General features: G+C 35.2%; 1 protein-coding gene across 1 annotated transcript in view; it reads left to right on the top strand.

Moving 5' to 3' along the window:
* ITGB8 (integrin subunit beta 8) overlaps positions 1 to 23584 on the top strand; it is a 205334-nt gene that overhangs the window by 180106 nt on the left and 1644 nt on the right. The window lies entirely within an intron of this gene.

Here is a 23584-nt window from a genome sequence, read left to right as displayed (position 1 = left end):
ATGGAGGAGGTTGTTGTTATGGGAGGAGTGGGGTGAGGGGGGTGGGGGGGATATGGGGACCTCTTATATTTTTTGAATGTAACATTAAAAAATAAAAAAAAAATTTAAAAATAAAGAATGAGGAAGATTGTAAAAGGCTGAAGTGGGAAAGAAGATCTGTAATGTAGAGAATAGGACACAAGAAAATATACAGATGGCCTTTCAGTTTTTTAGTTGCTTCTTGCTAGCTCTTTTGTGAAATTTCAATCTGAAACCTTCTAACTCCTAACAGTTGCCAGAAGAGTTGAAACATCAAATAGCTATTTTGTCAAAACTACAGTGTCATTAGTTATATGTCTCTAAATGAAAGTGCTACATGTTACTGCTAACCATGATGTGTCTAGTAAGATTGGCATTACTTTTTGAAATGTTTGTGATTAACCAATGGAATATAAAAATTGGGAAATCATCAAGTAATGTCATGAGGCTACATTGCTCTGCAATTTCATTTTCATTAGGGATGATAATGTTAGGGAGTAATGAGTGAAATTCAGCTATAATAAGTTAATGAATTTGAAAAAAATGATGCATTTGGGTTATAACTTCCAGACATTTAGACAATTTCCCTTTAACTCTTGAACTAAAAATAGATAGAATTCTATTTATTCACTTATCTTTACTACCATTGTAATATCATACCAAAGATTATTAAACCTGGTCATATATTCTTAGATATAAAAAAAAGTCTGAATTTATGTCTCCTGTGTCATTTGAAAAAATCACAGATAGAAAATAAAATTTAAAGAATTTAATTTAAATACCAAGGTGACTGGCAGAAGCAGATGAATATCTAAGGAGAGAATTCTTTAACTGGAGAATAAATCCAAAGAAATTATCAGAGTGTAGGTACAAAGAAGGAAACTATGGAAAACATAAACAAGAGGTAAAAAGGCATGTAGGAAAACCTGAAGAGGCTGACACATGTCAAATCAGAACTCCAAAGGAAAACAGAGAGAAGGAATTGGGAAGAGGCAATGTTCAAAAAGATAAAGGCTCCAAAGGAAATAATAGAAGGAATTGGGAAGAGGCAATATTCAAAAAGATACAAGCTAAGAATTTTCCATGAATGTTGAAACACACTAACATGAGAATAAAGAAAGTCAATAATGATTCAAAGCACAAAGGCGATTTTAAAAATTGATAAATTTAACCAATAAAAATTCAAAATTTCTGCATGGGTAAAATAAAAAACAACCCACAGACTGAGCAAAGTGAGAAAAAAACTGAAATCTAGCAAGAAAGGAGTTAAGGAGAAACAGAAACTGGGGGAAATAGAAAGCTTATAATAAAATGGTAGGGAAAAAAACAAAAGATATCAGAGATCATCATAAAAATAAATGAAGAAACTTTACATTTAAAAGAAAATTTCATCACACTAAATTTGTATTTTAAAAGTCCTAAAATGTGTTTATATGAAGCAATAAATCATAAAAAACAAAAAAGATTGAAAGCCAAAATAATGAAACAGAGGTATCAGGTAATTAGTAAGCAAAAGAAATCAGGAGCAGCTTTTCAAAACCAGACAAAATAAATATTAAGACAAAAAGTGTTACTAAAATTAATATAGCCACTACAAAATGAAACACAAAATTTCACAAGAAGATATAACAATCTTAACGTACTTGTACTTAGTAGCATAATCTCAAAATAAATAAATAAAAATAGACAGATGTACAGGAGAAATGGACAAATTCACTATTATTATGTGATAATTTAATATATCTCTCTGAGTAAACAGATAAAGCAGACAAAAAACAGAAAGAATATATAGAGCTTTGAAAGCAAAATTAACAAACTTGATCTAATGGATCATACTGAACATTTCATCTAACAAAGGGAGAATACACATCTTCTTCAAACACACATTGGGTTTAAATAAAATGTTCCTAGGCCATGATGCTTCACTAAAAAATGTTAACGATTGACATTATACAGATCACCTTTGCTAACAAAATGCAATCAATAGAGGCAAGTATCAACCACAAAATGATAGCTGGAAAACATCATATATTGTAAAATGTTAAAATACACTTCCAAATAATTCGTTGATAAATATAATGAAAATTGTAAAATACTTAAAAAGAAGCAAAATTTAAAAATGATATGTGTTAAAATTGAAATATGCAGAGTCTTCCACTTCTTGGTAGATGGGTAGACATGCTTTTCCTTATTCCTTCCACTAAATACAATTAAAAATGCAAGATACATTATTTAAAAAGCAGCATAAGAAGACTCTAAAAGATTGAAAAAAAAGGCAGACTGGTTATAAATACAATTTATATGTTCTATTTTCCTTTTCTTTCACAAGAATATCAATTCCAGTCAGGATATAATAGACAAAATTTGCATATCAATGCTGCTTACTCTCTTATGACTGTCAGAAGACATCAGAGAATTTATTTTGTGCTAGAAACTGACCTTGTTTTTCAGTTATTAATACCCTTATTGTAAAATATGGAGCACATATTGAATAGATACACATTAAATTTAAGAAGAATCTGCTATAATAATAGTCGTCTTTTAGAGAATACCAACTATGTGCTTGGCACTTAGATAAGTTAATACATTGAATCCTCATAACCATTCTGTATGAAGGACAGCCAGCATTTCCCCCACTTTTATCACTGAGCAAATTCATTGACAATTCCCTTTCTTAAGGTCACAAGTTAATTGTAGAGACTGAATTTGAGTTCAGGTTTGCCTGACAAGAAAGTCTTTTCACTTGACTTTGTTAACTTATGATCATTACTCCCTCTGCCATCCAAACAGTGTTTTCTCTCACTCTTATAGCCAGTGCCCTCATATTGATAAGCAAAAATCTCATGCCCTACTTGATTGTAAGTTAAATAACATAATGGAAAGAAAGGTAAAACAATGATGGAATCCACTGCCATGTTTTCACGCCATGAAACCTCCTGCTCACATAACCCCAAGATTCTGATACGTGGGCCTCTCAGCATTCCCTCCAACTCCATTTCACTGCATTGAGCAACACAGTCCCAAGCTGTCCTTCTTATTAAACTCTTTAAATGTCAGGTTATAAAACACATATATATTTGCCTATTCATAAGTTTATTCCAATGAAATTTACTTTTAGGAAAACTGTACCTTTATGAATTTTCAGATAGGTTCATCAAACTTCTTATCCATTCTTATCATTTTTAAAAACAATATGATTCAGATGAAATAATGGAAAGTTCTATTTGTTGTAATGTAAATTCATCCCTGAACCTGAAAAATGTTCTAAACATTAACAGAACCTCAAGTGGTCATTTTGCTAAATAACTGGATTTGGTAAACTATCAAAAACAGTGTTTTTATTTCTAGATCCTGGCAATCCTAACTGCAAGAAAACTGTCTGCTCGTGCCAGGGCAGGAGTGACTGCTGAAGCAGTTCTTACTGCTCTCAGGAAAGTTTTTGGATTAAATAGTTGGTGGATGACATCAAAGAAGTGAATTTGGTTGTAAATAGTAAATAAGTTTTGAAAGGAGAAATGATTTTCTTGCTAAATTTGTAGCATACTTTTAAAACTTTAGAAATCTCAGTTAATCAGTGGTTTCCCTATAAATAGCTCTTCCGACCCTTCTATTTGAACCTATAGTTAGTGCTAAAGTCAATAGGTATATGTTCAAGAGACTTAAATCTTTGTGCTTTCCATGTGCCAGTTGGACCCTGAATCTTAACAGAGTTGTAAAACCTACTCTACAATTCAGTGGACTCACCCAGGACAACGAACAAGGAGATGACAATGGACAGCGAACATCCCAAGGAATAGAGAGAGTCTGCAACTACAAGCAAGCTGGTCCCATCCATCTGCCCTATGGGATCTAAGCCCCTTCTCAATTAGAGGTGGAATATGCATCACCATCCCAGAATCCTCAGGATTGGGGAATGAATGATGGAGTAGAGCAGACTTACTGGTATTCTAGAATAGACTTATTATGATCCTAACAATGGAAGAACTTCTATCATTGATGAGGAGGCAGTGGCCACTAGAGGTTCTGAGGGGAGGGAAAGGGAAAAAGGTATAATATAAGGCCATTTTTGGGACTTGGAAATTGTCCTGAATGACATTGCAATGACAGATACAGGTAATTATATATCTTTGTCCTAACTTACAAAATTGCATGGAAGAGAATGTAAACTAAAATGTAAACTATAATCCATGCTTAGTGGCAAGGCTCCAAAATGTGTTCACCTATTGTAACAAATGTACCACACCAAAGAAAAATATTGTTAATGTGGGAAAATGTGGGAGGGGTTGGAAGAGGGACATACAAGAATCCCCTATATTTTTATATTTTTTATGTAACATTTATGTAATCTGTAATGCGTATCTTTAAAAAAAATTTTTTTTAACTATGAAAAATAGCACATTTAATCAACAAGCTGTTTTTCTGGACTTTGATTTCTTCACATGGAAAATATAAGGGTTTGAAAGAGACTGTTGTAGCAGAGAGAAATCGGGTGTATGCGGTATTGAAGGCCAGGATGCAAGAATTCTGAGAAGAAAGATTTATTACGACCGACCGGACTCGGTGGACTCTTGTTCTAATAAAAACCGAGCCCCGAATGAGATTTTTGGGTCCCTTTTATACAGAGGATGTAGGAGTGGGGAGTCAAACAGTGCTTATATGCAAAAGGGCTTTCTGTTAGTTTCTTTAAGTGTTTTATCTGAGTATCAGATAGGTCATATCCTCCAGGTGAGCTTGAATTAACACATATCCCCCACATTCCAGGTAAGCTTTTAACATGAACCCCCCACATTCCAGGTAAGCTTTAATGAACACATTTAGTTCAAATCCTCCCTGAATAGCCAAAGCCTAAAGAGTTTATACTTCTCAATTGGCTCTCCAGGGAACTAGGCATACTTGGATATAGAACAAGTTTGAATTTATGCACAGGCCATATTAAGATGATCTGTAATATTACTTCCTCTTCCAATCTGTGAATTAATTATGGTATAAATTCACCATATGTGCCTCACTGCTCTAGCAGCCTAAGGCTACCCTTGGTAGCTCTTCTGCGTGCTCCCGCTAACCTACTTAGCATTCCTGACCCTCTCTATATGGCCTGCTTCCCTTCCTGCCTCCCTGTCAAGATGATTAGATCCTAGAGGTCAGAGGCTCTCTCTTGCTCAGTGTTGCCTCCTTAGCGTCCAACATACTGGCCCCGAATGGCCTGCATGTTTAACAGATTTTACCAAATGAACTGAAAAGAAGAAATATGCTCTTTCTGACCTTGTTTAAAAGAACCATCTCCACCTTTGCTTTTACAGTTTTAAATTATGGGGAAACTAAAAGAGTCCCAAGGAAAAATACATTCTATAAGAAAACTCTAAAGAAATCTTAGGTTTTTTTCTTTTTTTCTTTTTAATCTTGCAAAGAGGAGACCACATGGCTATATAAATGCCTTCAATTTGATGAAGAATAGTGACCAATGAGCACCTGACAGAAACTGAAAGAAATTGGACTTCATTTGCAACAAAGGGCTAAAGTAGGCTGAACATTCACAAGAAAGAATGCCACATCCTCTGTATGAGTGATTAAATGTTTTATCCAGGCAAAGCTGAGGTACCTCCATCTTCAGAGGTGATTCAAATGAAAGATAAGCTGGGCTTGTGCTTGCCTAGGCGATAGTGGAACTAAATGACCCTATAATATCCCTTCCAGTTCTTCATTCAAAATTTAGCCTTAGAAAATAAATTTTAAACTGCAAACTAAGCATTGAAGAATTACTAGCACTTTTGAACTGGAAGGAACATTTAGATTTTTATTGGACTTTATTGAAATCGTGGCTCTGGTTTTAAAAAGTATCTCAAAAATCATTTGTAAAAATAAATAAATAAATCATTTGTAAAAAAGATTAGTAAGAAAAAATATATAAAGGCACATTTAGCCCCAAATTGTCTTTCCAAGTTTTAACCATAGTATAAAAAAGTAGTTTGTAGTGTGAAAACATATGGTGTAGATACAATTTCTTAGTATTTTTTGCCAAAATTGCCAAAAAAACAAGTTCTTAAATAACTTACCTCAACCAGTTATTTCTATAAATCATACTAAGACATCTTATACATATACACTTGAAAGTGCAAAATAGTTAATTATACCCATTAAAAATCCATCTTAGTACTAAAGGATAAATTCTTTAATTTGTGACTCAGTAAAGGAATTTGTTGTTTCATATCCTTTTTTTTTTTTTAATTGCTCAGTTGCACCTTTGCTAGGAAATAGCCTGGAGAGAAATAAAAATTGTAAAAATCATGCTTGTTATATATTATATTTCTGATTTCTGAATTGTTTTGAGAATTTCCAGGACTATTTATATAAGAACAAAACATATACAATTTCAAATAAGGATTTTTAAAACATGAGGGATTTACCTAAAAAGAAACTCTTGGAATAGTCTTCCAGTTAAAAAAAAAAAAAAAGACTAAAAAATTAGTAGCTGATAACATTTGTGTTTTCCTTATTAGAAGTCAGTCCTACTCATTTGCCGGACATTCACAAATGCATCAATATCTTAGGCTCAAGGGAGGGTACCATCCATTCCTATGTTTATTTACATATACATCTTCTATATTAGACTGTGTTCCTTAATGGGAATGATTACATTTATATAGTCAGTGCCTGGCACATAGTAGGTATTCATTAAAAGTTTTTTCATAAAAGAATGAATGGCTAAGTAAACTGCTTTATAAATGAAGGATGTCGTAATGCAAGTATTTTCAGTTTAATTGTCATTAATATTATTTATTGAGAGGCCAGGCGGTGGATGGAATATGACAAAAAAGAGCCATTAAGCTTTCTTGCAGATGAGTACAGAAATGAAAGCTTCTAAGGACTTCTTAGCTCTTCCATCAACTAAACAAGTTCACAGAAAGTATGTGGTAACTGATGCCATCAAGAACTCAGAACACAGGGTCCTTGAATGAGAAAGGAGATGGCAGGTGATTAGGTTGTATGGATAAAACAGTAGAGAGAGTTCCCATAGTTCCTGTTTTACAGGACTTTTATGTCAAGCTAAGGAGTAAGCTTAATGTGTAATACATATTTTTGAGCAAGAAAGTGGTATCAATTTTGCTTGTGTAGTGACTGTCTCTGCTCAGAGGACAGACTATGATGGGGAGGAAAAGAGACAGGGAGACCAAAGAAAATTATTTTATTAAGGTACTGAGAAAACGAACCAATGAAATAGTAATGTAGAGTAAATGTTGAAAATGTTGAAGCTAGATTTATGAAACATTTTGGAGTTAGAATTGGAAAGACTTGGTGGTTGAGTAGATATGGAGAGAGAGAGAACTCAAGGGCAAACCAAGACTTCCAGTGAAGCCATAAATCAAGATCTAAAATAAAAGACATGTAAGAGATTTTCTGTTAGGAGATGAAGGAAATAGGCACTTGGAAATGTGGAGAGGGTTTGCAGCTAGGGATAAAGATTTAAAAGTCATGTGTGTGTGTATATATATATATGTAGGAAGAAGTCAGATCCTGCAGGGTCCTAGAGGTCAGAGCGAGGATGTTGTTCTTTACTCTAAGATGTGTTGGTTATTCTCCACAATCATCTGCCCAAATCTGTACTCTGTCAGGCAGCCCTAGCAGAGTGAATGATCCAGACTCCTTGTGCTTTCATTTCCAGTTAGGTTTGGCTAATAGAAGGCACAGACAGAGATATGAAACTGAGGGAGAGATGAAGATCAAGATCATCTTTCCCTTCTCCCTGTTTCAATGCAGCATCTCTGGTGGTGGCTTCTCTCTCCACAATTTCAGCTTTCACTGAGTGATCCCTCTCCTTGGGCTAGCTCTCACTGAGAACTGATGACACAACTTCCCCTTTTCCCTTCAAACCAAGGGATACTAAAAAACTTTGGCTTTTTTCTCTCTCTAGATTTCTCAACATCTTCTCTTGGTTCCCTTAACTGTGACCATTCTGCTAGGTGTTTCCTTCATTATATTCTCTATATTTGAACTATTTGAGCTGAAGTCTGTTTCTTGCCTGGATTGTGACTGAAGGGAACAGGCAAAATCCACTGCACTTTTAAAAGATTTCTCTGGCTGCTGTGAGGAAAATGGATTGGTGTGAGCAAGAGGAATGTGGGAAGATCCATTAGGAGGCTACTGCAGAAGTCTGAGGGTGGGATACTAGCAGCTTTAGGTAGGGACTGGTGTTGGAAATGGTTAGATAGAGACCTAACTGAAAACCATTTTGGAAAAATAAAGATTTGGTAATTGGTAATTGGTTAGGAGTTAGAAAGAATCAAGGTTCAATCCCTGCTCAGTAAAGAAAAGAAACAAAAACGTTGGTTGAAATAAATCAGGTAATGTTACATTAGCAAGCACATATGCCAAAGATTGCTTATGATACTGATAAGGATGGCTAGAGAAATGCTGAAACCTTACTTCTAGCCAATAACTGTAAACTTTTCAAATCTTGAATCCTGCACAAATTTTAAAAACAGGCAAAAAAGAGAGCAAGAAATAGCATTTTAGAATCAACCGATATTTACAGACTACCTATGTACAAGGGGCTGTAGAAAGTACAAGAAAGTCAAAACTATGGAATTTACAAGAAAGAAGAAGGGAATGAAGGAAAGGGGAAAGGTGCACCTGGGGATAGTCATTTCATTGCTTGGTGCTTCTTTTTCACTCAACAAGGTAATGGAGACTGACACCTGCCCTGCTTTCCCCTCAGACATGATGCAAAATCCCAAGAGAAACAGATAAGAAAGGTTTTGAAATGTGTCAAGCACTATATACAACTCAGAGGGTTAAATGAGGCAAGACATGCAAAGTGGAAGGCATGGTGAGCACTCAGCAATTACGAAGACCCTCCATCTCGGAAAAGAATAAACTCCAGTGGAACCGACAGTATTATGGAGGAACAGACTTCCCAGAAGATGGGTTTTATGGTCACTCAGCTGGATCCCAAGTTGTTGGAATTTTCACCAACTCCAAAGGGCTCCATTCCTTCCAGTGACTGACAGAAAGTTGCAGGAGTTTCTGCCCCTGCATTGGTTTGCCCTGAACTCAAAACAGTGTTTCCTGCCCACCCCCCACCCCCAGCCCTGAATGCCATCTGTGAAGTTGAATGAAGGAGGAGGCTGCTCAGCTTGGAGTGAGCTGCCAACTAGCCAGTAGGTCCTCCCTACAGTTGGATAACTCCTCCCAGAGCTATTCGTCACTCTCCTCTGAGCCAGCTGCCAGTCACCATTCTTTCTGGCTCCCTGCCTTCTTCTCTGACTTTAGGACTGGGTTTTTGGAGATGTCATTTAAGGAGGGGCATGGCCAAAGGATGCCTCAAAGAGCTTACTCAAGTGCTCCACCTGCTTAATTTTATTGAAGAAGCATTTAAGTCAACAAAACAACAACAAAAACTCAGGGTGGAGAAGAGGGGGAGGTAGATAAACTTTGTCTTTCTTGGCAATGTATCTCCTTTGGATATATTCATATGAAAAGTTATTGTCCAAACGGTAAGTGATCTAGAAGGATTTTAGGTAATAGGATAAGTAGAGAGAATTTGTTTTTTATTTGGAGGGTTATAGTGTATTCCAAAATGATTTTCTAGTGGCTAAAATTAGCTAACTTATTGAGCTTTTTTTGTTCCAAGCACAATGTTAAGAGCTTCACAGACATGAATATTAATTATCTCATTATGCTTCCAACAACACCATTTGCTTTCCCAGAAAGGAAATTCTATAGATTAAATGTTTCTGGTTTAAACCTACCTAAGAAAAAGAGGTTTCTACTATACTTTTAGGTGCATGTTTTAGTTTCTAAAGGCTGCCAATACAATATACCAGATTTTTTAAATGGGAATATATTAGGTTAAACAATTACAGTTCTAAGACTGTGAAAATGTCTATATCAAATGTCCATATCAAGGCATCATCAGAGATGTTGTTTCACCAAAGGTCAGCTGCTGGTCATCCTAGACTTCTGCCACGTGGCAAGACACAATGAGAATTCTGCAAGTCTCTGCCTCCTCCAGGCTTACTTCTTCCCTGAGCTCAACTATGGGTGATTAGGCATATGGTTTGTCTCTCCCCTCTCCTCTGGGCCTTGATTCTTCCAGCTCTTGAGGTTTCTTTGTCTCTGCCACTTTTTCTCTATCTCTGCTTTTGGTCCTCCATTTAAAAAGTTCTCCAGTAGGAGGATTAGGACCCACTCTGGGACCTACAATCTAATCAGTGTCCCTTAACTGAAGCCATCTAAATCAAAAGTGATGTAATCAAAAGGTCCTTTAACTGAATCTAACCAAAAGGTCCCACAAAGATAGGTTTATTTGCACAGGAATGGGTTAGTTTAAAAACCTAATTTTCTGGGCTCCACAAAAGACTCAAACCAGCACAGTGCACAAACACTTAAAGCCTCCCTTTATTCTGGTGTGGCTTTTAAACCTTAAAAGTTAGAAAGGGCTTTAGGGAGTATTTCGTATGGATTCTCTTGCTGCTTAACATTCCACAGGCAAAGCAACTGAGTCCCAGAAGAGTTAGTAATTTGCTTAAGGTTAAATAACTGGTACCAATACTTGAATGGAGGACCCAACATTCTTGTAAACATTCAGTAATATTGTTTGATATTTTATTTTTAAATTATTTTTTAAAATTTTTTGTTCTTTTACTTAAAATGGCACTTTAATAAAATTAAGCTGGTGGTACACCTGAGCAAGATATTTGAGCCATCCCTTGGCCATGCCCTTCCTCATGCAGCATCTCCAAAGACTCAGTCCTAGAATTAGAGAAGGAGTCAGGGCGCCCAGAAAGAGTGGTGACTGGCAACTGGCTCAGAGGAGAGTGACAAGTTGGGAAAACATCTCTGGGAGGCGTTGCCCAACTATTGGAGGACCTACTGGCAAGCTAGCAACTCCAGGCTGAGCAGCCTCCTCCCTTGATATTTACACAGCAGTACTATGTTATCCTTCCCTAATTTTCTAGGAACATGTTTTGAAGCATTAATCATTTCCAAATTTAAATCAAATTATTCTTTGTTAAATCATTTTTGCTTCCATCAGCATTCTTCTTCTAAATTACCTAGATGATTATGATATTTGAACATTTAATATAAAACAGCTAAGGAAAATATCACATTATAAGCCAGGGCCTTACATTATTTGCTATGTCAATAGCAGATAATGTTCCACTTGGAAAAGAATATGTCACTAAAGTTGAAATTAAGTTAGCATCTAGGAAGGCCAAAGCATTATTTTTACATCAACATGACCACAGATAAATTAAAAATCTTTTATAAACTATAGTTACACCAGCTCTTTTCACTTTGATGAAATTATTCAGCTTTGCTCTCAGAGGGCAGACCTAAGAAATCATGTTTTTTTTTAAACCACAAGTCATTTTTATCAGTGTGGTAGGGACAACTGAGCATTAATCAAGTCATGTTTATCCCTTCTAGAATGCTAGAGGTGGAAAAAGGTTTTTGAAGGATAGTTTGCTTTTGTTTTCTCATGTCTTAGCTGTTAACAGTTCCAAATACTCTTTTCGTATTGCCTCTCTCACACTCCCTTCCTTTTCCTCTCTGATCTCTTCCTCTCTCCATCTTTTCCATTGTTCATGAGCAACTTTGTGTTCTATCTCCATGGCAACAGGCATTAAGCCCAGCCCAGAGCCAAACAGGGAGGGCGTAGCTTTTGTCTTTGATGTCTTTCTACTTTCACTTTGTTGACTCCTTTACCTGTTTGGAATTTCACCCCATCCTTCTCATAATAGTCTGTCAACAAGACCTTGCACTTTTCCACATTTCTAGAGGACTCCATTATGGATCATCCTTCTTTCTCAGGGAGACTTGAAATGTCATGAACCAATCATCTCTTCAAAACAAGATTTTCCTTGAAGACAGATTTTATTGTCAAATGTTTAGTTTCTTTACATTTTGCTGTGTGAGATAGTGCAGTAAACTCATCTCTGCTATAGTTTTAATGGCCAATTAAGTTTTTCCTCTCCCAAGAAGTAGTCCTTGAACGCTGGCCTCCCTGTGATAGTAGAATTCCAGGGAGGTTGATAGGCTGAGAGGAGAATTTGGGGTACTTAATTATATAACTACCTTGAAGTAGAAAAACAGAAAACAGAACCCATAGGATATATATATGTAATTATAAGATTGTATATGTTATATATGTAATTATGAGATTTCTTATACAAATTGCTTCATACAACCATGACTGGCAAGTCTGAATTCCTTAGGGTAATTGCAAGTTGGGAACTCCAATGAAGGTGTCCGTGAATTCCCCAGAAGAATCTGGCTGGCTGAAGACGAGATAGAAATTTCCCCTTCTGACTTCTGAAATCATCAATTCGCTCTTCAAAGCATTCACAGATTGGATGAGACTTTTCTCATTGCTAAAGGCAATCTTCTTTCTTGACTGTATAATACTCAGCCTTGGATACAATCAACTGACTACTGATTTAAGTCCCCAAAATATCCTCACAGTAACAATTAGGCCAGTGTTTGGCTGACCAAACAACTGGACACCATAGCCAAGTTAACATGTGAATTTAACTATCACACAACACCAACTCTTAACTCTTAGCATGCCAATAGGCAGCATTACTTTGCTTTCTACTATTGCTTACTGTTTACTTCTGATGTATTCTATACCAGGCTTCTCGAACTTCAGCATGCCCCAGAATTTCCCAAAGGGCTTGTTAAAACCCAGCTTCCTGAACCCCAACCCCACAATTTCTGATTCAGCAGTTCTAGGGTGAGGCCCATTAATTTTTATTTCTAAAAATTGACCCCAGGATGTATTGGGGCTGATGGTCTCAAAATCACTTTCTGAGCAGCACTGGTCTATAAGGCAATGTGTAGCCCACAGGCACCTTGAGAAGAGTTTGATAAAATTCCAGTTGAAATGAAGTCATGGTCAAATCTGGTTCCATATTCAAAATAAACCTTTTGAACAAAAAAAATGATTACATCATATAATACTACAGCTAGAAGGGAATTCAATGAATATTAAGTTAGTGTGGGTTGAATTGTGTCCCCAAAAAGATATGTGCTAATCTCCACATGTGCGAATATGACCTTATTTAGAAATAGGTTCTGTGTAGATGTAATCAAGTTAAGATGAGTGCATACTGGAGTTGGGTGAGCCTTAAACCTAATATGGCTGGAATCCTAAGATGTCAACTTGGACACAGACACCGCCAATGAGACACACAGGGAGCAGAGGGCCATGTGAAGATGGAGGCAGAGATTGAAGTGATGTGTCTGCAAATCAAGGAATGCCAAGGATTGCCAGTGACCACCAGTAGCCTGAGGCAAGAAAGTGTTACCTCCTACAAACTGCATATGGAGCACGGCCCTGTTGACACCTTGATTTCAGACTGCCAGCCTCTGGAACTGTGAAAGAACAAATTTCTGTTTTTTTAAGACAACCAGTTTGTAGTACTTTGTTATGGCAGCCTAGGAAACTAATACTAAAGTCTAGTCATGTCATTATTAAAAGGAAGGAACTAAGAACCAGACTGAGCACTTTATATCTAAGAAGAGGCAGAAATAAAACAAGAGTATGGTAGATAATGTTTTCAAAGATGGTTGTAACAGTATCTCCCATTCCTCTATTATGATGTGACTTTGTTATTATACTTTCCAGAGAAGGTGGCTGTTTACCTTCCTTTTCAATGTGGGTTGACCTTAAGACCCGTTTTGACCAATAAAGTACAGTGGAAGTGGGGCTGTGGAACTTCCAGAGCAAGTTCTTGAGCGATCTTCGGCATCTAGCATTATCTCTTGCCAGCTGAAAGTCAGCACTCATTGCCAACCCTGTAAGCGAAGCCATTTTGGATCTTCCAGTTATGCCAGAAACCCAACCAACAACACCTGAAACAGAGGAGGTTAATGTTATACACATTCTATGCATTCTCTAATAAGGAGAGGGGTAATTAAAGTTCCCTTGAATTGTTTATAATTTCGGGAAGTTCCTTGTTGATTAAGTTTCCATTAAAGACCACAGAAACCTCACATATAGAAAGGGACATTTTAGTAGCTAGTCTGTGAATTTAAAATTGTTGGATGATCTGGAGAAGTAAGACTATCCAAGAAAGTCCTGAGTCCCAAGAGTGGCTCCACCACTAATGTTTGGAGATGATTCACCTGTCACTGGAGAAAGCCACTGAATCAGGAAGCTATTAACTCAGACCCACACTGCCTCTGCCACCATCTAAACAGTGGAATTATGATCTCTATCTCAATCAGCTTAGTTCTGAATTCAAGTCTCTTACAAGCACATCAGGCTGGAGGAATCTTGATCACACCTGAACCTTGCCTATACTGATGTCTGGGAAATATTTGTTCTTGTTGTTTGTTTCTTTTTCTAGCCACTGAAGTACATGAAGTCACAGAAGAAAGAAGTTAAAATGTATGTTTGAGAAAACCAATCCACAATATTCCCCACAGATGCTTACTGTGGTTTTACCAAATGAATAAAGAAGTAAAATTGCCGACCAAAAAGTTATATTCTCAAAAATTAAAAAAAAGTTATATCCTCCCCATCTAGCCCTGAATGTTGAAAAGAAGCTCAGATTTAAAAAGAAAGAAAGAAAAAGAAGAAGTTCAGATAGATAAATTCATCTGCTGTGTTAGGAATATCATGTAGTAATTACATCCAAAACCACTAAAACCAAAGGAAATAACCTTTTGATTCTGTTGAAGCAAATTTGTTTGCTTAAAAAATTATGAATATGATTCCAAAAATATTTACACAAACACATTTTATATTTCTTTAAAGCTAACATAATGCTTTAATAACTTCTTCTATTTTTAAACAAATGACCTTTTGTTATAAAATTTGAGTCTGTTCTGGTTTGTGTTTACCAGAGAAATATTAAAATTTTGTTTTCACTCCATAGTTTTAGCTAATATATAATATTTTGTTAATATAAGGTTATTAATTCAGAATATCTTAAAAGAAAATATTTCAGAGATCATAATAATATATATTTTTGTTTCCTCACTTCTTGGTTTGAACCACATATCATTTCCTCTCATAATGTACTCATATAACATAGAGTAAATTGGTAAATGCAAGATGAAATAAAACCATAAGTACTAGTAAAATCATAGACGTCAAATTCGGCTTATTTAGGGCAAAAATTCTGGAATAGGAGACATTGTGGAAATTTTCATTTCACGTAAGAAAGTTTTTTAAAGTATATGAAAAAAATTTTCCTAGGGAAAGTATACAATATTTTCTAAATATGAAACAGTACACTTTAAAAATAGTTTTCCCACAATCTAATCTACTCTGCACTATGATTTCATGAGGACTGTGAATTTTACTGACTTTCAAATCCTCATCCAAAGAACCCAAAAAGTTGACATTTTATCAAAAGATTAGCTGAGAAGGAAAGGAAGCTCTGTGATTCAGTGAAAAGTCAGATGTTATTAACGAGCATGGACTACAGCTGCAACACATGAATCATTATAAGGAGCTGAAAGTCTCACTGTTCAGTGCACAAAACTATTAATCTAATTGAGCCTCAGTTAAGTGGTAAAGACTTGGTAATGAACCAGCTGGATGTAGTTATAGTGATAAATTGGACTTTTCTTTTATAAAACATAGGCAGCTAGGGCTCATTCCCACAAGGACAAAATCACAGGCCATGGGGTGCAGCGATGCCCAGAGATGTACTCACCAGATGCAATGGGTGTGTCATGATGATGGGGGAGAGTGTTACTGTGGGGGGAGTGGTGGGGTGGGGACGGTGGGGGTGAATGGGGACCTCATATTTTTTGAATGTAATATTTTTTTTAAAATGAATAAATAAAATAAAATTTAAAAAATAAATAAATACAAGGACAAAAGACATAAAGGATTGTAATATCTATAATATACATTGCAGACATTTTCCATTGTCTTCAAAACGGAGATTCAAAAGTTACATAATGTTACTCAAATAATTGTCTGCCATGTTAACATGCCAGCACCATGGAAAATATTGGTTTTACACTTGCCACCCCTACCCCAAATGCCATCTGACATATAATTACAGATTTTTATTATTTCTAAATGGTTGGATGATGAGTCATTTTTAATAAAACTTTTGTTTATCTGTTTTCTACAATGGCCATATATTTCTTTTGTAAAGAGAAGCCTATAAAACCTATTGACCATCACAAAAATCCTATCCAGAGAGTGATAATCTTTCCATTTTACAATGGAGTTTATAAAAGCCCCAAGGAAATAAGCATTTTGTACAAGGGCACAACAGTTAGTAAATGGCAAATACAGATTTGCAAATTCTCTGTTCTATATGCTTATTATAAACCAATCCTGAATAAAAAGTAGCCCCAATGGCCTCTATTCCACGAAAAAAAACAACAAAAACTCTACAAATTTATCTGTACACATATTTAAATCACATAATATAATGGGAAAAGCTTTATATACTTCCTGAAGAACTCTATAACTGTTTTTTAAAAAGAGATGGTTTGACAATCCAATCAACATTAAGGGAAATAGGGGAGAAGCCTTTTTCAGCACTCTCCCCCATTCCCAGAAAACACATGAATTTATTTTACCAGATTGTCAGATACATGCCATCCCTGCCATTGTTGTCCTACCTAAGACAGTGGCTTTACCAGAGGAAATCTGACCAAGTAAGAGAAGACCTGAAGACTGGCTGAGGGGAGTAGCATTTTGGCCTCTTCAGTCTTCCATAAAGCTCTGATGGTCTTGACTTAAGTGGGAGAGCAAAGAATATTTGCATCAATTAATCACAGTATCACATGATGACTTAATTATACTTAGATTGATAAATGCCTAAATGTTAAGGGACTATTTAGAATGAAAAGACCTCAGTTTATAATGTATTAAATAACTGTCCCAAAGGAATTGATGAAAGAGAAGCACTTAAATAGTTGAAGTATTTTAATAATGGAAATCACAATACTCATTTAAATATCCAGGTTGAATATCAAGTAAAATTTCAGTACTTTGGCACAAAATAACCCTGAATTGCACCACGTCCTATAGAAAACTTTTGTACATCCTGTCCCTAATTCAAATTAAAATAGTCTCTTTTAGGCCTTGGCTTCTTCTAATTTTAGGAGAGATTTGGCTTTAAATTAGATTTTCAAATGAAGAATCTATTTCTAAAATGGACAGAGGGCTTCATATAAATAAAATATATTTTCTACTGACAATTAAGCACTTTCAGAAAACAGCATCTCTGACAAGCAGGCAAATTAAACATTAACTCCAGAAAGAAGTACATTTTAATTATTTTGCTTTTGCTTTTGAATTAGAAGTCAAAACTTCCACATAACTTGTGCTTGTGTTTCTCCTGAAAATAATTATCTTAATAAAACGAACAGGAACAGAGCAAAGCTATTATGAATGATTAATAGAAAGGAAATACAAACTGATATGAGAGGGAAAGAAATTTCTGTTGATCGCTTTCTCTTTTACGAAGAAATTATGGATTCCTATTGTACCGTGGATTTACACATTTCTTTTGTTTCCAAACTGAGCTACTTTCAAACCCTGCAATGATGTTCTGACCAGAGAATGCAGGTAATCACGCAGTGGCCTAAAAATAGGTTTGGCTTTGAGGAGAGAAAGATAAAAGATTGAGAATTCATTATATTTTAGCAATGGGAATATACTATTTAGACCAGACAAATCTATCCACAATAGATGATATATCACCGATTGTCAGAAAGAGGCTAACTGAAATGAAATATTTTTAATAACTCAAATTAGCATATAGAAAAAAAAGTAATTTCTAATACTAGTGATAAGCTATGGAAATTTGATAGTTTCCCTCATTTATTCTGGTGGGAATTGAATTTGGTCCAATCCTCTTATAAAATAAAATTGACAATATTCATCAAGAGAATGAATTCTCCAATTGAAATATGAAAATTAGAACATTTTATACATGATGATCATTGAACAATTATTTTAATACCAAAAAAAGAAACTACCAAGAGTAAATGTATATAACCATTAAAGATATACATACATACATACTTATATATATGAAATCTATGAAATACATGGAGAAAATGCTTATCAACATAAACAATGAGATCCTAAATTATACATACACACAAACACACAATTACAACTTTACAATAAAATAGAGAGAGGAAGAGTTCAGAAACGAAACAATGTTTGTATTTGGATGATAGTAGGGCTACGGATAATTTTTATTTTATATCTGAAAGAAAATAAATAATATGCCAGGGTGGACTGGAGCCATGTAATCTAGGTTTCTGTGTAGCCATCACTTCAATTTCCTTTCCAATATATGGACAATAAGACTGATGCTTTGTGCTTACATATCATATTTAGAGGCTCTTAATATACTGATCCGCATTATAGCATTGCTCAATAATTGAAAAGGAAGACAAAAAACAAATATGGGAGGTGTAATGAGTTAGAAGAAAGAACAAATGAATAATTTTTATTTTCATTTCATGTGTTACAATAAATTATACTGAATTTTTTATACAACTACAATAATTTTTATTAACTGATAAAATCTGCCCCTGAGGAAAGAGTCAGGATATGATATCTATAATAAGAATGTTTTATTTTGGTTTTCTTGCTCTTAAAATAGTGATCAAGCTCTGTTCCTCTTGGGCTGCCAGATTTGTTGGCATTGCTTAAAGAAATGGACTATTTGCATATTAAAGAGGCCATGGTATTTGAAAATAAAATTATATAATTCATCTCAGGACCAAATTGATATAATTTATACATGTCACAACTTTCTGTACATATATACACTTCTCGGTGTCTGGTGATGTGTTGAATCCTACTTTATTCTATGTTTTCTCTTTCCTTAAGTTATACTTGTAATAGGCTGATGATATTACAATAATGTTCTTTTCTCAGGGAAATCTAGGAATTACACCTCAGGAAATGATCGATAATTATTTCCACAGAAGCCTGAAAGTACTAAGCACTGAATAGGAATGACGGCATTAAAAATTCAAGGCCAGAATAAGAGTCTTCTAATTGAACTAACTAAAGTTGTTGAGTTAAATGTCCCAGAAGCTTGTAATATTAGACGGCATAATCTAAGGATTATGTCTGCTAGAAATTCTCATTAGATTTAAGATTCTCTTCCAGTCATGGTTTGCTTATTTTTGAACAATTAATCTAATATAAATAATTCCATTATTACAATCTTTTATTCTACCTCTGTAATGCCCTCACACCCTGGTTTGGACTTTTAGTTGTTAATTTATGACTTTTTATGTGGGTATTTTAATTATATTTTAATATTGCCTTTTCCTTTGTATTGAAAACAACAACAGGGTTTGGTTATTTGATCCAGTTAAACTTTTACAACTCCTCTAGGTATCATAGAAATTCCTCTACAACATGGTGTTTTACAAGGTTTTGTATATATAATTAACATTTGGGGCCTATTTAATTATTAATGACAATCTAATAATTTTCAGGATTGGACAATCATGATAATCATGCTGGGAAAAATGATTTTTAAGTCTTAAGCAAGTCGCTGAGGCCCTGAAGCTCAACGAACGCATGAACTACAGCCCTGGGAACAGAGGCAAGCACCCAGGGCAAGGCTGTCTTGAAGTGGTAAGGCATAAGGAAAGACAACAGGGAGACCAGCAAAAGAGAAGCTTCCCCGTGGGTCTCAAGAGGACGCTTCAACACACAGTCCAGTCCCATGAAAGGAGGGACTGGTGCTTTTGGGTCCACACCCTTGAATCACAACATAACCTACTAAGGCTACTGGCTCTCAATCATATTACTGAACGAATTGATTCTATTTCATCTTTAACATTCTGTCACTATATTTGGTTTAAAACCTAGATTGTTTATATTGGTTCATAATTATTATAGCCACCTCCAACCTCAGGTTGGCTATATCTAATATTCATCTGTGAATGGTGCCTGGAAACAAATACATCCGCCCCCCCGAAAAAAAAAATTCCTGCCAAACTCCATGCCAAATACAGCAAATATAATTTTAAAACCTTTTAAAAATACTGCCAGAGGAAAACAGAAAGGGCTGTGCTTTTCAAGATAATCCTTTGCATAGATATGTAATAAACAGCTATAAATTTATATATGTGTATATATTTATACATATAAATTTTACTTTTTGCTAGTGACAGCAATTTAAAATTGGCCTAAATCCATTTCCAAGTTCCATATACTGAAGATTTACTTTGAATATGTAGAAGTGATAAAAATTCATCCAAAAATAGGATCTTAGGATTTTTAACCAGAGCATGGCAATGACACTTGCAGCTTATACCCTTCATACAAATATACTTGCCTTTTTCCCATTTAAGTGTTAAATTTCTGAAAAACAGAAATAAAAGTTTTAGATATTTGCATATTATATATGCAAATAAATGATGAAACTGAGTAATACATTTACTTAAAGACTGCCATTACAGAGGGTTCACAACCAAAAATATAATTCTAGCAGCTTTTGTTTGTTTAAACAACGGGAATTTATTTGCTCACAGTTTTTAGGCTAGAAGTTCAAAATAGAGACATCAGCAAAGTGATGGTTTCTCCCCCCAAAACTACCATTCTGGTGCTGGTGAACTTTGGTCCTTGACTTTTTCGTGGTATGGCATCACTGCACATGGCATCTTCTTTCACTTCAGGGTTCTGTTGAGCTCTAGCTTCTAGCTGCTCCCAATGACTTCCCTCTCTGTGGCCTTCTCAGTAAGGTCTCCAGTAATAGGATTAAGACCTATCCTGATTCAGTTGGGTCACACCTTATTTGAAGGAACCTCGACAAAAGGTCCTATTTATAATGGGTTCACATCCACAGGAATAGATTAAGATTAAGAACATATTTTTGGGAGTTACATGACTTCAAGTCACCACACTAAGTCTTCGGTTTCCTAGTATTTGTGTTGTAGTTCATATAAACTCAATTAACTCTGGTCCACAAGGATCCTGGCTATTGATTTTATTTCGGTATTAATAAAGGACTTTTAAATGAACACTAGGGAACATAACTCACCATTTTAATAAAGTGATCAGAGATAATTTAAAGATAAAATTATTCATCCCCACTTTTAATAAGCAAAGCTCTTTATTAACTTAATTTGCTTTCCTTCTTATAACATAAAATTTAATTTTCTTACTATTTACTATTATAAAAGAGGTGGAACTAAATTAACGTCTATTTCAACTTTAAAAAATCATAATTCTTTATAATCTCATGACTTTCTTGAATGTCCCATGGAGATACACTTATCAAAAACTGATTTTTTATAATCCTATACAGAAATTTACTTTATGTTAAAAACATTAAGCCACAAGAACAGTGACATTTAAACCCATTTCAACCCTCTTTTTTGTATTCAGCTCATGTCACTTGGACTTTCTATTTGTTCTGCTTCCTGCAAGGCCTGCTTCAAGGTTGATTTGTCTCATTTTACTTCAGTTCACCCTGATTTTGCTGTTGCCCCAACACTGACTAATGGCATTTGCAGTTAAAATCTATATTGTATGACATTAATTTTTAAATGCTTAAATCTTACTTGCCAATTAATTTGAACGCAACTTTTGAACAGAACTTATTCTCCTATTAAGTCATTAAGTTCCTCATGATCCTGGGGAGTATGTAAATGTTTTAAAAATATTTTGTTAATTTATACCACCTACACCTTAATTTTCCTTGTGTGTGAATGGATCTTCTTAATTCATGATCGTACTTGCTATCAAATGTGACTGTTACCTAAATGGTGATGCTTCCTAATGACCAAATAAGGGTATCATTTGCCATACTTTCTCCTTTAAAATACGGCAAAACCAAAACAAACAATAAAACCAATGAAATTATAGTAGAAGGGAATGGGAGGTAAAGAAATACTTTGGGGTGAAAAGTGTGCTCCTGAATATATCTTTCGTCTCAATTGATCCTGACTATCCCCTACTCTACATCAAGACTGTACAGTGTCATGGTTGGTGTACCTGGACTGACATTTAACCAAGATGCATCAGTTGAGCCAGTTCTTTCCAGCTGGCACCCATCCTGTTTGTCAGTCAGTCCCCATGCTGTACTGTCTCCTGAGAAAAGATGATATGCTGGCAGATTTCAAACACATCCTTTCTGGTGACTGCAGAATATGGAACTCCAGAATTTTCCCAACATTTCAATCGTGAAAGTGATGCTAAGAAGTATTTTCTGGGAAAGAATGACATATCATTTTTTTTTCATTTTAAGATTTGTAAGTTTTTCTGCTCTACCCACCTTGACTACATCTAATACCTATTGCTTAGTTTCTCTTAACCTGTAGCCCCCTGCATTGTCTCTAAGTTTTTAAAGCTTTAAAAAAAACAGGATTCTAGTAAAGTTCAGTTGGAAAGTAGAAACAGAGGGTGCTGTGGGTAAGGATAAGAAACAGATTTGGGTTATAAGAAGAGTGGTTTAGCGGCTGGACATACATGGTTGCTGCTACTAGGCTAACTTGCACATTCCAGACTAGGTCTTTGGCAGTGATCCTACAGGTGTTCAGCTGGCATTCAGAGGTCAGTAGAATCACTCCAAAACCTCTACTAGTGCTCTGATACTATTAATGACTCTCTCCTGTATTTTACCTTAGATTTGTATAGTCTTATAAACCCTCTACATGAAGTTAGTATTTAACCAGAGTACAATAAGCTGGTGGTGGCAGCAGGAAATATTTCTTCTAAATCATTAAATTAAGAGAACTAGGAAAATAAAATATTCAACACTGACATTTTATTTTCTGAACTTCATCATTTTTACAAAAGCAGGTACTAAAAAACTGCAGAGAGTTTATAGAATTTCTGTACCAGTTTTCACATAAGTCAATGATGATGAAACTAACGTCCAATGTAAATACTAAACACAGGCTACTTCCCTCCTGGTCATATGCATTCAGGTAATGTATTTTAGAACTATGGAGTAGCTTTTTCTAAGCACTGGTCATTTTCTTCAGAACTTATTTGGTTTGTCCAAAAAAGTAAGCACTTTTTGTTGTGTGACATTTTCTTCTTTAAAAAACACTGAGATAAAACATGGACTATGTATTTGTTTGGATCTGAACCAAATCTGCTGAGATCCCAACTACTCTGAAGAACCCTGAAGACATTTATGGGGCAAGTTAAATACTAATTGTATACCTCAAAATGTCTAAGGCAGTTTCTATATTTCTAAAGAAAATAGCATTTCATTCCGAGACTTCTCAGGGTTTGAACTATATCAGAGTTTCTACATCTTTTCTGATTTGGATTACAGTTTCCCCAAATAGGGCCACATTACTGGGACAAGAGTTTTATGATTATACCAAACAGGCTGTGATATTTTATAGATAAATTTGTGTAGAGCAAGACTCCTTGCTGGGTAATCTCAAAGAAATTGAGAAGCCATGATTATTGGATGCTGAGAGAAGGAGAGCATGCTTAAAAACTCATTGCATAGATAAAATCAGGAGGTGAGCAGAAAAAAGCTGGAACTTGGTAGTGGTGTTCACCCACCATGTGTTCCATAAACATATTTGTTTAAATATGGGAAGCACAGTCCAGTTTTGTAAAGTTAATAGCTGCCAGTCTCTC

The sequence above is a fragment of the Dasypus novemcinctus genome, chromosome 5 (assembly GCF_030445035.2).
Source record: "Dasypus novemcinctus isolate mDasNov1 chromosome 5, mDasNov1.1.hap2, whole genome shotgun sequence".
Lineage (NCBI taxonomy): Eukaryota > Metazoa > Chordata > Mammalia > Cingulata > Dasypodidae > Dasypus > Dasypus novemcinctus.
The sequence above is the reverse complement of the archived record's forward strand: the minus strand, read 5'-3'. Positions and strand labels throughout refer to the sequence as shown.